The following is a 15267-nucleotide window of genomic DNA, read 5'->3' as shown; positions in this document are numbered from 1 at the left end:
AGCAGCCAGAACTCAACCCTGTACTCTGATATGGGATGCTGATGTCCCAAATGGTAGCTTAAGGTTGGGTCACAATGTCAGCTCCTATTAGCTATAATTCATAATATGTTTGTTTTGTCTTGAATATTTATTTTATGTATCTGAAAGGCAGAGTTGGAGAGAAAGAGAAAATTTTCCTTCCACTGGTTCACTCTCCAAATGGCCACAATGGCTGGAGCTGAGCTGATCCGAAGCCAGGAGCCAAGAAATTCTGCTGGGTCTCCCACATGGATGCAGGGGCCCAAGCTCTTGGGCCATCTTTTGCTGCTTTCCCTGGCACATTAGCAGGGAGCTGGACCAGAAGTAGAGCATCTGGGACTTATCTGGCTCCCATACAGGATGAGAGAGTCACAGGCAGAGGCTTTACATGCTATGGCACAGGGCCAGCCCCTCATAATATGCTTTTATTTTTTTTTTTTTAAGATTTATTTATTTGAAAGGCAGAGTTATAGAGAGGCAGAGGCAGAGAAAGAGAGAGAGAGATCTTCCATCCACTGCTTCATTCCCAGATGGCCACAACAGCCAGAGCTGCGCTGATTCAAAGCTGGGAGTCAGGAGCTTCTTCTTGATCTCCCAAGTGGGTACAGGGGCCCAAGGACTTGGGCCATCTTCCACTGCTTTCCCAGGCCATAGCAGAGAGCTGGATCGGAAGTGGAGCAGCCAGGACTCGAACCAGCTTCCACATGGGATGCCGGCACTGCAGCGACTGCTTTACTCACTACGCCACAGCGCTGGCCCCCATAATGTTTCAATACTTGATGAAGCTTGTCTGTGTCATTGGTGCTTTCTGTATAGTTCTAGGCTAATTTCACCTTTTTGAACATGTTTGGTTTTTATCTCTGCTATAGTACCAACCATGGATTGCCTTAAATTGGGACTGCAGAGGGGATGTCCCTTAAGACACAGGAAGCTCCTGAAGGGAGCATTGTCAGTGCTCCCTGCTGCGCCACAGCCACTCACAGGAAAAATGAAGGCCTTCCACTGCAGGCGATCGATTGGTTTCTGTCTGAACCAGCTCCCAAATGGGCCATATTCTCCTCCTACCAGAATGTCCTAGAATCTCCTAGAAGCTCCTGCATCTCCTCTCTTTCACTCTTTCAGCAGAGAACATCAAGAATTGGCAGTCATATCTGAGGGTAATCTGTCCACTACACTGCCCTGTACATAGTATCCCCACCCATAGGCACCACTGAAAGACAAACTAATAGATCATTATCATTCTACAGGATGAATGGAGCTACCACTCAATATTAATGAGTTTTACTAGTAATGGCCCATATAATAGACACAGTTATCATTTAAAAGAACTGTAGCTAATAATTAGACTCATTACTCCTTCACGGAGGAAGGTGCTAGGGAACAGAGGTTATCACATACTGCCCTATACTCACTCTACCTACATCGGTGACATTTAGCATCTCTAAAAATAGCATGGAAATTTACCGGGGAGGTTTTAAAACTAAATAAGTGGCCTTCTATTTGTTTAAAAAATCCATTTGATCAAAGCTCTGATTCCCAAGCCACGCTGTGATTTGGAAACACCTGAAGGTTAAAAATGCAGAGTCCTGGGCCAATGCCATGGCATCGCAGGTGCACCTCTGCCTGAGGTGCCAGCAGCCCATGTGGTTGCTGATTCATGTCCTGGCTGCCCCACTTCTGATCCAGCTGCCTGCTAATGCGCCTAGGAAAGCAGTAGAGGATGGCCCAAGTATTTGGGCCCCTGCGACCAATGGGAGACCCGGAAGAAGCTCCTGGCTCCTGACTTCGGATTGGCCCAGCTCCAGCCATTGTGCCCATTTGGGGAGTGAACCAGCAGATGGAAGACCTCTCTGTCTCTCTCTCTCTCTGCAACTCTGCCTTTCAAATTAATAAATAAATCTTTAGGGGAAAAATGCAGATTCCTTGGTACTGGGGAGAGAGTTTGTAAGGCCAGGGCTAGAATTCTTCTTTCTTTTTTTCTTTTTGTTTGTTTTTCACTCCCCAGATGATTTTAATACAGTCTTTTGGGAAATCCTGGGCTAAAAACATGTTGCTAATGAGGCTGAGATCATTGCAAGGCATTCACTCATTTATTTTCTAAGACATAAATATTCCACAGGCTTTCATATAAAAGCATTTAGTGTCCCGGGACACCCAGGGGAGTTGATTCACAAGTTACTTGACCCTCTATGGAAGGGATGAGAAAAATACACATGGGCATCCGTGCTGCGATCTGTGTTTAGATCTAAACTGTGCTTTGAATCCTTGGACCGGAAAGGGCTGGTCTTCATGTGAGCAGGGGAGGGGATTCCAGATTGAGGTGTGAACCAAAGGACATCGGAGAGGCACTCCTACCCAGCCTGCCCTTCGGCAAATTATCTCCCCTACTGCAAGTGTTGTTAACTGCCTGAAACCTTATCCTTAAATATTAACTCCTTTGAGAAACCTTCTAATCATTCTATTCATTCCACGTGGTAACTGAGCATCCGCAGTTACTAACCAGGATACTAACCTCTGGCAGGAGGCAGACGAGAAACCAAGTCCCCATCCCAGAGTTCAAGTCCAGTAGGACAGGCAGCATCTGTAACAGAGCAATGAGAGATGCTGGGAGCCCAGACAACAAGGTTCAGTGAAGAAGTGAAAATCAATCAGCCCTGCTGTTCAAGTCCTTGAAATTCCGGCCACATTGTGTAAAAGTCAACAGGGTTGTCACCGCACACAGAAACGACACAATTTGCTTGACGCAGCTGCCATTGTCCCTGCAGTCCGAGGGTCCAGGGCCAAGGGGGCCAGAATCTCAGCTGCTGGCTGGTTTTTGTTCCCACTTTCCAAGGTCGCCTGGCTGCAACCCCCCAGGCCAAAACCCTCTGACCAGGCAAATGGCCAGAGGCTGATGGGAGAGGCCAATTAAGTTTTTATGAGGGCACCCAGCTGCATGGGTTTAAGAGCCACTCTTGAAGAACGGGAGTGGGAGCAAAGTCGCTGGAGCAGGAAGAGGTCTGTGAGGAGAACCAGGGGGACGCGGGGGTGTCCATAAAGACAGCGTCAAATGGAGCACAGGTCACCGTGGCGGCGGTGTGACAGGAAGAGGGAGATCACTGCGTCATCACAAACACCACTGCACATTACCAAGGAAGGCAAGGAGGTCAGTCTGGTGCCAGTCTGTCCTGAATCACTCTGGAGCCTTCTCTGTCAGCCACGTTCTACGGCTGTGGCCTGCAAAGATATTCACAAACTGGGCTTTCACTGAATCCATTGTCTTCTCCGGGAATGTCACCAAGACGGGGCCCTGCTGTAATACAACACTCGCATAGCTCGCCCAGACCCTACTGTATTTTTCTTGGGCATCCTTATCTGCATAAGCACTCTGCGCTGCCTTTTTATCTGACCCAGATGGTCTGTAATAATTTCCTACGATTAGTCCCTTGTTCCTTTTATCTTCTCTCCATCCAAATATGTTTTGTCCCGCTGCCAACTTATTTATGATGTGACATTCTTTCTCCCTTCAGACACAATATCCGCCTTGACCCATGTTGGCGTGATTCCCCCCAGCCTGTTGTGTCTATCTCTTGTATAAACTTTCCATATCCAAATTATTCCAAGTCTGTTTCTGGTTTTAGCCCCTCCTTGGTAATCCTTGTTACATAATGTGTCTATTATATCTCTTGGTATTTGTTTTCTTTCAGTTCCCCTCTTACCATGCATATGAAAGTCATTTGTAAGGGGAGCTGTTTAGAATGTGCTTACTTTTTCTTTCTTTCTTTTTTTTTTTTTTTTTTTTTTTTCTGCTTTCTTCTAGGGTTCTGCCTCCATCCTTGGAGTACTTTTTGCCTCTGACTCTCCTGCCTCTCCCAGGCCCCCCGGAACATGCTAGTTTATGCCTTCTTCTCAGATGCATGCATTTCTTACCATGGTGGCTTTGTGTATTGTGGTGTGGTTTTTGCAGACAGAGTTGGTGTTTGCTAACTTTCCAGCTTCTTCCTTTCATTTGTTTGTCAGAAGCTCCATTCAGGTTCCGATCTGTCCCAATCATTAGCGTGGGGTCTGAGCCTGGAGGAAGTCTGAGGCAGACTTTAAAAAGTGTAATCAACTCACTTTATGTTTTCTTGAGACTTCAGCTGCATATAAAAAAATTCTAAAACAACCAGTTGAAAATGACAATTATTTAACTAACTGCCTTTTGGCCTATAGGAAAAGTCAGTTTGAACTATTTTTTTTCTCATTAAGTTCTTAACTCTATTCTTCCATTTTCTCACCCAAAGGTCCTTTTGGTTATTGTTTTGTGCATCGAGAGTTGATATCACCTAAGTAACTCCCTTCACATTTAAAGAAAATTTATCCAAAAAGGCTATCACAGAGACACCTGTTCTTCCTCTATCATGTATCCATTGGCTGTGGTGAGGACTCACAGCAAAAGGAGGGAGTAATGGGGTGCACATGATTGGAAGTCTAAAGGCAACTCTTAAATATTTTCCAAGAATATAAATTTCCTTAGGGAAGAGTTATGTCTTTAATCATTTTCATTACTCAGTTTTCCTGGGCCTCAGTTGAAAATAGAGACACTGTCAGGGCCAGCGCTGTGGGTTAACGCCCTGGTCTGAAGCGCCGGCATCCCATATGGGCGCTCATTCGAGACCTGGCTGCTCCACTTCCAATCCAGCTCTCTGCTGTGGCCTGGGAAAGCAGTGGAGGATGGCCCAACTCCTTGGGCCCCTGCGCCCACAAGGGAGACCCGGAAGAAGCTCCTGGCTTCAGATCAGCATAGCTCTGGCCGTTGTGGCCAATTGGGGAGTGAATCATCGGATGGAAGACCTCTCTCTCTCTCTGCCTCTGTGTAACTCTGCCTTTCAAATAAATAAATAAATCTTTAAAAAAAGAAAGAAAGAAAATAGAGACACTATTGACAATACTCAATGGGACTCTTATAAGGATTATTAAAGTACTATCTAGAGTGGCCAGCATTGTGGTGTAATGGGTAGCACTGCTGCCCCACACCTATGTGGGAGACCCAGATGAAGCTCTGGGCTCCTGGCTTCATTCTGGCCCAGTCCTGGCTATTGTGGCCATTTGGGGTGTGAACCAGCAGATGGAAGATATCTCTCTCTCTTCCCCTTTTGTAACTCTGCTTTTCAAATAAATAAAAATAAATCTTTAGAAAAACTATCTAGGGGCTGGCACCGCGGCTCACTAGGCCAATCCTCCGCCTTGCGGCGCCAGCACACCAGGTTCTAGTCCCGGTTGGGGCGCCGGATTCTGTCCCAGTTGCTCCTCTTCCAGGCCAGCTCTCTGCTGTGGCCAGGGAGTGCAGTGGAGGATGGCCCAGGTGCTTGGGCCCTGCACCCCATGGGAGACCAGGAGAAGCACCTGGCTCCTGCCATCGGATCAGCGCGGTGCGCTGGCCACAGCGCGCCGGCCGTGGCGGCCATTGGAGGGTGAACCAATGGTAAAGGAAGACCTTTCTCTCTGTCTCTCTCTCTCACTGTCCACTCTGCCTGTCAAAAAATAAAAATAAAAAATAAAAAAAATCTTAAAAAAACTATCTAGGAAGAAATAGTCTATTAATGGTGTTTTAAATAACAATAAGATATGACTATGAAAGTCACCCCGATATCATTCAGTAAGTTTTTGTGCCCAGGAACCAAGGAGTAATTCAATAACCTTGAAAGGAAAGTAAATGTTTCCTGTGGGAGTAATCTAGTGTCTAGGAGCATCCAGAGGTGCATAACTGGCAGATCTCCTTGTTTCCAGTATTTGAGAGCAGCTCCCATGCTAAGGTGCCCTCATGGGACAGAGGCCAGGTGAAGGGGCTCTGATTAGACTATGGCACCATTTAATAGACCCAGAGCACAAATACAGCCATTGAAACTTCCAAAATGTTCTTGTTATTAAACTTCTCGAGCCAACTGCATTTTCCCTGCATTCAGAAAGATGAAATTTAAAGAAAAAGAAATCTTCAAGCTTGTGTCTACTTGGAGGAAGAGCACAGACTGGGAGTCATGCTGCCTCAATGACAATAATAGCAAAGGATTTTCTGGCTGTGTGAGATTGGGCAAGTTGCTTAGCCTCCCTGGGCTAAGTGATAGAGAGAGAGAGAGAGAGAGAGAGAGAGAGGAAGAGACTAGAGAGAGAGACCTTCCATCCACTGGTTTACTTCTCAAATTATCAAAACCACCAGAGCCAGACCAGGCTGAAACCAGGAACCCCATCTGGTTCTCCCACATGGGTGGCAGGGGTCTAAGACCTTGGACCATTGTTGGCTACCTTCCCAAGCATATTAGCAGGGAGCTGGATCAGAACCTGAGAAGCTGAGAGCCAAAACCAGCGTCACAAGTAGTGGCTTAACAGCTATACCACAAGATCAGCCCCAGAAATTTTTTTTTCTTTTAATTGTCTAAAAACCCTATCACTGAGCTTGGTGCATAAGCTTGCTGTTAGTATTACCAACATAATAAGGAACAGCTGGGGCTACACCAGGCTGAAGCCTGGAACCAGAAACAAACCACAAACCAAGAACTCCATCTGAGTCTCCCATGTGGAGGGCAGGGACCCAAGTACTTGAAACATCACTGCTGCCTTCCAGGTGAGCATTAGCAGGAAGCTGGAATCAGAAGCCAAGCCAGGGCTCAAACCCAGGCACTCTGATATGGGTCGTAGGCATCCCAAGTAGTGTCTTCAGTGTCTTTAAGAAAAGGTAGGAGTAGAGGATTCACACCCTGTCTGTACCTACTTCAGACAAAATTTAATGTGATTGAAGATTCATTTCACAAATAAATAAATCTTTTTTTAAAAAAGCGTTCATTTCTACTAGGATACCCACTCACTCATTTCATTAGCGAAGAACACTTTCCACACGACTCTGTTATCCTAAGTATAGGTAAGCCCATTTGCCATACAAAATTGCCTGAGAAAAAAATTAACAGCATCCTTGCATTTCTTTCTAACAATTAGTAGTTTCTGAGTGATTTTGAATCCTGAGAGATCAGCTTAATTTCAGCCTAGAGTTTGGCTGACTGTTGGCTGGTGTGTTTTTAATTCGACCCATAGCACCATTTAATTGTAGCAGAATCAAAGCTAGCTTTTATGTGACATTTTTTCTTTCTTCAAGCATTCTATCTGTTTTTATCCATCTTGGCTTCATGTTGGGGTTAAGTTTAGCAACCGTCAAGAACCCTTTTAACAAGCTTGTTATCAACCACTACTCCAAGAGAATCAACCGGGTGATTAATGTTTCAACACAAGAAGATATTCTGAGATTATTTTTAGTGTTGGAACACAAAGACTCACAGAGCTGTGGGGAAAAGGAGAAGAGGGAGCCAAACATGGTGAATTCATTGCAAATTTATTTACATCTGAAAAGTGTAAGAATGTATAGATTTTGTGACCAATTATTTTTCACCAGCCGTATTTTATGACTTAATGCAGTCATGTAAGACATTTCTCAAAATCTTGAAGTCCATTCAAATATTAAGGCTAAGAAGTCATGTATCAGAAGAGTAATGAGAAGATCTATCAAAAAGTAAATTGGGGGGCTGGTGCTGTGGCGTAGAGGCTAAAGCTGCCGCCTGCTGTGCCAGCATCCCATATGGGTGCCGGTTCAAGTCCCAGCTGCTCAACTTCTGATCCGGCTCTCTGTTATGGCCTGGGAAAGCAGTGGAAGATGGCCCAAGTGCTTGGGCCCCTGTGCCTGTGTGGGAGACCCAGAAGAAGCTCCTGGCTCCTGGCTTCGGATCGGCCCAGCTCTGGCCATTGTGGTCATTTGAGGAGTGAACCAGCGGATAGAAGATTTCTCTCTCTACCTCTGCCTCTGCTTCTCTGTAACTCTGTTTTTCAAATAAATAAATCTTTTTTTAAAAAAAAGAAAAGTAAATTGTCCACAGGAAGTCCTTATTGCTTTATACTGAATATCAAGGAAATCACTGGAGAATCTTTGTTCCTTGTGATAAGAGAAAAAACATGGTGGACTAAATCTTCTTTGGGGTACAAATGGGGAACGTCTGGCCCACAGGCCATATGAGGCCCTCCCAAGCCAACTGTAAGAGGGGCTCAAAATTCAACAAATCTATAGCAGAATAATTTTTAAGTTGACAGTTTTGTATGGCCCATGAATGCTGTTAGAAATATCCAAATGGCTTGTGGCAGAAATATAGAGCTTTGTCTCCATCTGACCAGCCTGCAAGTGTATTATTTGATATAACAATTGGCATTTTAAGCATTTTATATACTTTTTAAAAAATATTTATTTATTTATTTGAAAGGCAGAGAGAGAGAGAGAGAGAGAGACTTCCGTCCACTGGTTTACTCGCCCAATGGCCACAACTGCTAGAGCTGGGCCAAACTGAAGCCAGGAGCCAGAAGCTTCTTCTGGGTCTCCCACGTGAGTGTAGGGAACCAAGCACTTGGGCCATCTTCTACTGCTTTCCTAGGCCATAGCAGAGAGCTGGATCAGAGGTGGAGCAGCCAGAATTCAAACCAGTACCCTTATGGAGTGATGGCATCTCAGGCGGAGACTTTACCCGCTACACCACAGCGCCGGCCCCAACAAAGTATTTTTTATGTAAGTGATTTTTCTGCAGAACTTTTCTTCAATTAAAGCTAATTTTATTCTTGAAGAGAAAGATTGTATTTCTGATTTCATGTTTTCCTTCCCAAAGACGGAGTTTATCTTGTTTCTATTTTCACTCTCTTAACATGACCTTGGGACACTAATGGGTTATGCCAGATCACCAATATTTTTCTTTCAGGGATTGTGCTGTCTTTAGGGGATTGTTCTCAAGGCCACTGGAACAGGGTACATGTACAGCAGGGAGAAGGAGACCCTAGCGTGGGATAATTAATGAGACCCCGGGAAAAAGGAGTGCTTATTATCTACAGAGGGGCTATAATTAGTCCTCTCTAAAATCTCGTGTTCCCAGCCTCCTGAGTCCACAGCCTCAGCAAAGCGGATGGAACGCAGAACCCAGTCCTCGACTGTATCTCAGCAAAGGGCAAGGAAACCGGCCCCAGAAAATTTGGGCAGGGTGACAAAGTTCAGAGGGGATGCAAAGAGAATGATAAGTAAACATGTGACGTCACCAAGGGGCTGAACGAAGACTGCATCCTGCATCCCGCAGAAGAGAAAACACAAACAGCATCTTCGAGGAAACAACACAAACGATGTAAACAGAGGCCCCACCTTGCTTTACGCCAGGGAAGGATTTAATAAGAGTTCTAATAATGAGTTTCAGAAGGAAGAGCTCGGTGATGGTTCGATTCACAATAGGAAAAGATGCTGAGAGAATGCAAAGCTCGGTGAACAGATGACAAAAACATCCCATTATCAAGTCAACAAGACAAACAGCAAAAGGAAATTAATACTAAAATACTTTAGATAATCAACAGGAAGGCAAAAATAAAAGACAAAGAGATTAAGGCAACTGGAAGAAAATGATAGAGGTGGGAAATAATGAAGATCCACTATAATAATGACTGACATACTAATAACAGAAACAATTAAATAAAGAATTTAAAATATGCAGACATATAATACAAAAAATGAGGAACTAGAGGCAGTATTGTGGTGCAGCAGGTTAAGCCACTGCCTGTGTTGCTGGCATCCCATACTAGCACCAATTCGAGTCCTTGGCTGCTCCACTTCTGATCCAGCTCCCTAATGTACCTGAGAAAGCAGCAGATGATGGCCTGAGTATTGGGTTCCTGATACCCACATGGGAGACGCAGATGGAGTTCCTGGCTCCGGGCTTCAGCCTGTCCCAGCCTCAGACATTTTGGCCATTTTGGAAGTAAACCAATGTACAAAAAATTGCTTTCTCTGTCTTTCCCTCTTCTCTCTGTAATTTTTCATTTCAAATAAATAAATAAATTATTTTTTAAAGCAGGCCATGGAACAATGTCTACAATGTTCTGAGAGAAAGAAAAAATATCAGGTGCATCCCAATGATAATTCAAGGATAAAGGCAACGTGGAAGCACTTGACAGATACCACTCTCAACCCACCAAAATGAAGGAGCCATGGTACAGGAAGCACCTACAATCATTGTAATCATTTAAATAAGGAATTGTGTTCAATCAACCAAAAGGTTTATGACTACAAAACAAAAAAGCAAATGTAGAAACTCTGACTAAACCAAAATCAACCTATAAGTGAGAGTGGAGAGAGAGGACAAATTACGAGAATTCACTTCCTTATCTCTCTTAGCAAATACTCAATCTATCTTGGCTAAAACTGTAACATAAAGATTTTAAAAATGAATGATTCCCACCTCTTAAGGGTTATTACTTTCTAGTTATCCAACCATTTAGTCATGCATCATTTCATCTATGTATCCTCTTGCATATATTCATGCGGATCTATCTTAAATAGTGACGTTCATCAAATGCTAACACTACTTATTTTTGGTTGATGACACTTTGAGTAAGCTATAGCCTTCCTTTTTTATTCCTCTATATTTCTTGAATTTTCAGAAAGCTATTCTTATCATTGTAGTAGATTAAAATTGGCCAGAAATTCTTTGCAGGGGTATGGGGATTGTGGTACAGTGAGTTAAGTTCTTTCTGAAGCACTCATAACCCATATTGGAGTGCCAGTTCAAGTCCTGGTTCCACCACTTTCCATCCAGCTTCCTGCTAACACACTTGGGAAGGCAACAAATGAAGTCCCACATACTTGGGCCCCTGACACCCATGCAGGAGATCAGATAGAACTCCTGGCTGCTGGCTTTGGCCTGGCCTAGTACTGGCTATTGTGGCCATTTGGGGACTGAACCAGTAGATTGAAGATATCCGTGTATGTGTGCATATGTGCCTGTCTCTCCTTCTTTCTCTGCCACTCTGTCTTTCAAGTAAAAATAAATAAATCTTTTTTTTGTTTGTTTGTTTGTTTGTTTTTGATATTTTTTTTAACTTTTATTTAATGAATATAAATTTTCAAAGTACAGCTTATGGATTACAATGGCTTCCCCCTGATAACATCCCCTCCCACCCGCAACCCTCCCCTTTCCCACTCCCTCTCCCCTTCCATTCACATCATGATTCATTTTCGATTCTCTTTATATACAGAAGATCAGTTTAGCATACATTAAGTAAAGATTTCAACAGTTTGCTCCCACACAGAAGCATAAAGTGAAAAATACTGTTTGAGTACTAGTTATAGCATTAAATCTCAATGTACAGCACGCTAAGGACAAAGATCCTACATGAGGAGTAAGTGCACAGTGACTCCTGTTGTTGACTTAACAAATTGACACTCTTGTTTATGGCATCAGTAATCAACCTAGGCTCTTGTCATGAGCTGCCAAGGCTATGGAAGCCCTCTGAGTTCACCGACAATGATCAATTTCTGTTCACAATTGATCATAATGATAGGACTAAGAACCAAAGGGATCACATAAACAAGAATAGTGTCTGCAAATACTAGCTGATAGAATAAAAAAGGGAGAGAACGATCCAACATGGGAAGTGAGATACACAGCAGACCCATAGAATGGCAGATGTCCTAAACAGCACTCGGGCCTCAGAATCAGCTCTTAAGGCATGCAGATCCAGCTGAAATGCCCATGGGAGTATTTCAGGCATGGAAAGCCAAGACAGTCTGGGGAAAAAAAAAAAAACCTAAATGAAAGATCTCCGTGAGTGAGATCCCAGTGGAAAGAATGGGTCATCAAAGAAGGAGGAGAGAACTTCCACTTTGACCATGGCCTTGTCTAAATATGATCAGAGTGGGAAATAAATCTTTTTAAAAAGGGAAAATGTTTGCAGGTCCTATCAAGAAGTAGAATCTATAACCCATCCTCTGTATCTGAGCTGGACTTGTCTCTGGCATTGACAAGTACAATGGTACTTCAATAAGTCCATGGGAAAATGTAATTAAAAATGAGTATTTGGGTGTAAAAAAAATTTTTTTTGACAGGCAGAGTGGACAGTGAGAGAGAGAGGCAGAGAGAGAGGTCTTCCTTTACCATTGGTTCACCCTCCAATGGCCGCTGCGGCTGGCACACTGCAGCCGGTGCATCACGCTGATCCAAAGCCAGGAGCCAGGTGCTTTTCCTGGTCTCCCATGGGGTGCAGGGCCCAAGCACCTGGGCCATCCTCCACTGCACTCCCTGGCCACAGCAGAGAGCTGGCCTGGAAGAGGAGCAACCGGGACAGAACCCAGCACCCCGACCGGGACTAGAACCTGGGGTGCTGGCACTGCAGGCAGAGGATTAGCCTGTTGAGCTGCAACACTGGCCCGGGTGTAAAAAATTTTGAAATCCATGCATAGTTTCTCATAATATGCATTTTCCATGAACTTTTGGAAGCTCCCTTAGAAAACTCAACAGAACGATGTATTGAGACATCCATGCTTTCAGAATCCTAAACAACCACGTTGTGAACAAGTCCCAGATGAAAGCCACATGAGGAGACAGTCTCAGCCACACAACTTGTATTAGTCAGCTTTTCATTACAGCAAGGATGTATCTGAGACGAGCTACTTAGGAGAAAAAGAGGCTCATTTTGGCTCATGGTTTTGGAGCTTCACGGTCCAAGATCAAATGAACCCCATTTATTCCACCATCTGGTAAGGCCAGAGGATGGTGATGATAGAATATATACGGAGGAAGGGTCACATGACTAGCCAGGAAGCAGAGAGGCTGACTTCTGTAAGCAACCCTCTTGAGAGAACTCCCATCTGATGGCACACTCCTGATGAGCTAAGGACTTCCCACCAGCCCCACCTTCTAGACACCATAACTAAATTAAGTTTCTATCCTCTTAGTGCCATCAGCTTATGAGTTCAGGAGCCAAACCCTCTTCAAACCGTAATGCAGCCATTCCAGCCACCTTAGATGAGGTGTCAGACATTTGCATGACAAACTCACACCATCTGAATTGCTGGAAAACTATAGTCTCATGTATGAGCCCAGATAAGACTGATAGAATAGTCTAATCCATCACAGACTTATAGGACGCAACAAATTGTTTTTGTTTTAAATCACTAAGTTTTGGAGTTGTTTCCTATATAAACAATGGGTAGGCCGGCGCCGCGGCTCACTAGGCTAATCCTCCTCTAGCCACGCTGGCATACCGTGTTCTAGTCCCGGTCGGGGTGCCGGATTCTGTCCCGGTTGCCCCTCTTCCAGGCCAGCTCTCTGCTGTGGCCTGGGAGTGCAGTGGAGGATGGCCCAAGTGCTTGGGCCCTGCACCCCATGGGTGCTCGCGGCGGCCATTGGAGGGTGAACTAACGGCAAAGGAAGACCTTTCTCTCTCTCTCTCTCTCTCTCTCACTGTCCACTCTGCCTGTCCAAAAAAAAAAAAAAAAAAAAAAAAAAAAAAAAAGGTAGCAGATAGGCTCTTGTAACAAAAATAATACAGCACTCTTACAGTTCTAAGATACTGAAGTCCTTATTCTATTTAGCAGGGAAAGCGCTCTCTCTCACTTTCTCTCTCTTTAAAGATTTTTACTTATTTATTTGAAAGTCAGAGTTATATATATACAGACAGAGGAGAGACAGAGAGGGAGATCTTCTATCTGCTGATTCACTACCCAAATGGCTGCAATAGCCAGGGCTGGGCCAGGCCAACGCCAGGAGATAGAAACTTCATCTGAGTCTCTCACGTGGGTACAGGGGCCCAAGCACTTGGACCATCTTCCACTATTCTCCCAGCTGCATAATTAGGGAACTGGATCAGAAGTGGAGCAACCAGGACTCACTGTTGGCACTTCAGCATTGACCCCATGGGGAGCTCTCTTCACCCTATATTTTTCCAAGAGACTAATAACTTCTCCATCAACATGGGTTGCAGCCTTCTTTCCTGCTATAACTGTTTCTTATGTTCTGTTACTTTCTTTGTCATTTTCTCTTTCCAGCCCACTTCACCAACTCTGGATCTACTTCCATTTTCCTCAAAGTGCCACTATCATAAAGCTTGTCTGTGTCTCAAAAGTTTGCTAAGAGAAAAAGGTGGAAGAACACAAAGATTTTATATTATCTTTTTATTACTGGGTAATAAATTTACATGTTGCAAACAGAAAATATTTATTATTCCATAGAGTTTCTGTGGGTCAAGTATTTGGGAAACAGCTTAAATTTATGAATCTGTCTTAGGTCTCTCATGAACTTGTGGTCAAGACGTAGGTCAGGGCTTAAAAACACCTGCAGGCTTTACCAGGGCTCAGGTGTCTGCTTCTAGATGATTACTCACATGATCGTTGGTAGGAGTCTTCTTAGAGCTGCTTGGAAGACCTCATGAGGTAACAACTTATTTCCTCCAGAGCAGATGATCCAGGAGAGAAAGATGCAGAATTCTGTAGTCTAGCCTTGGAGGTCTGTTATTTCTGCACTGTTCTGTTACAAGTCAGGCCTTTTCAACCCAAATCCCCATGAACATCAGGAATTGAGGATCGCTGGGGACTGTCACAGACCTCACAGGGAAAAAGTGGTTTGTACCATTAGAAGTTGATGTCTGAGGTCTTCATCTCATTTGTACACCAAACCACAAAAAGTATTCACAAAATTCCCCAGAGCCACCATGGAGAGTTCTCCAGATCATGGCTGTCCCAGTAGAGGGACATGAACCTCCACTCAAATGTAACACTAAGGTCTGGCCAAAGGAAAGGTATATTTTTTTGGACTTCACGCTTGAAAAGCTTGAACCAACCAACCAACAGCAAAAAAAAAAAAAAAAAAAAAAAAAACCTTAAAAACTCATAGAATTTCAAGTACAATAATCCTGTAATTTTAAAGTAAGACTTCCAAGAAGTCAATGGAGAACTATTAAGATGGAATTCATTTTTAGTGTTTGCTATAAATCAGCAACTTCCTGAACTTGAGTTGCAAAATTTGACCTCTTCCAAACTTACCAGCTCATCACAGTGCCTACATTGCCTGCCTCCAACCCCTTTTACTTATCATTTTTGCCTCACTCTGGGATTTTCCAATGCTTTGAGGAGATTTTTTTGTTCCTAGAATCCCAGAATAATTCTGAAATTTTGCATCTCCTATTCTGGGAATCAGTGGGAATGAACTCACAAAAACACTTCATACATTGTTTTGCAATAAGATATCCAAGTGGAAGACAGTTAAAATGTGAATCCAGGGCTACAATTAGCTTTCTAGGGTGTTGCATAGATATTCTTGGCATGTGTCCTCCCAGAACACAAGATATTTGCAACTCATAAGAGTGTAATCTGGCAGTAGGCAGGGGTTCCAAGATGGAGGAACAGGATAGGACAGTCTGAATCAGGAGGGGCAAAATCAATCTTTAAAAAAA

Source organism: Oryctolagus cuniculus, chromosome 7 (genome assembly GCF_051225735.1).
Source record: "Oryctolagus cuniculus isolate XC-2025 breed Fujian yellow rabbit chromosome 7, ASM5122573v1, whole genome shotgun sequence".
Classification (NCBI taxonomy): domain Eukaryota; kingdom Metazoa; phylum Chordata; class Mammalia; order Lagomorpha; family Leporidae; genus Oryctolagus; species Oryctolagus cuniculus.
Note: the sequence above shows the minus strand (reverse complement) of the source record.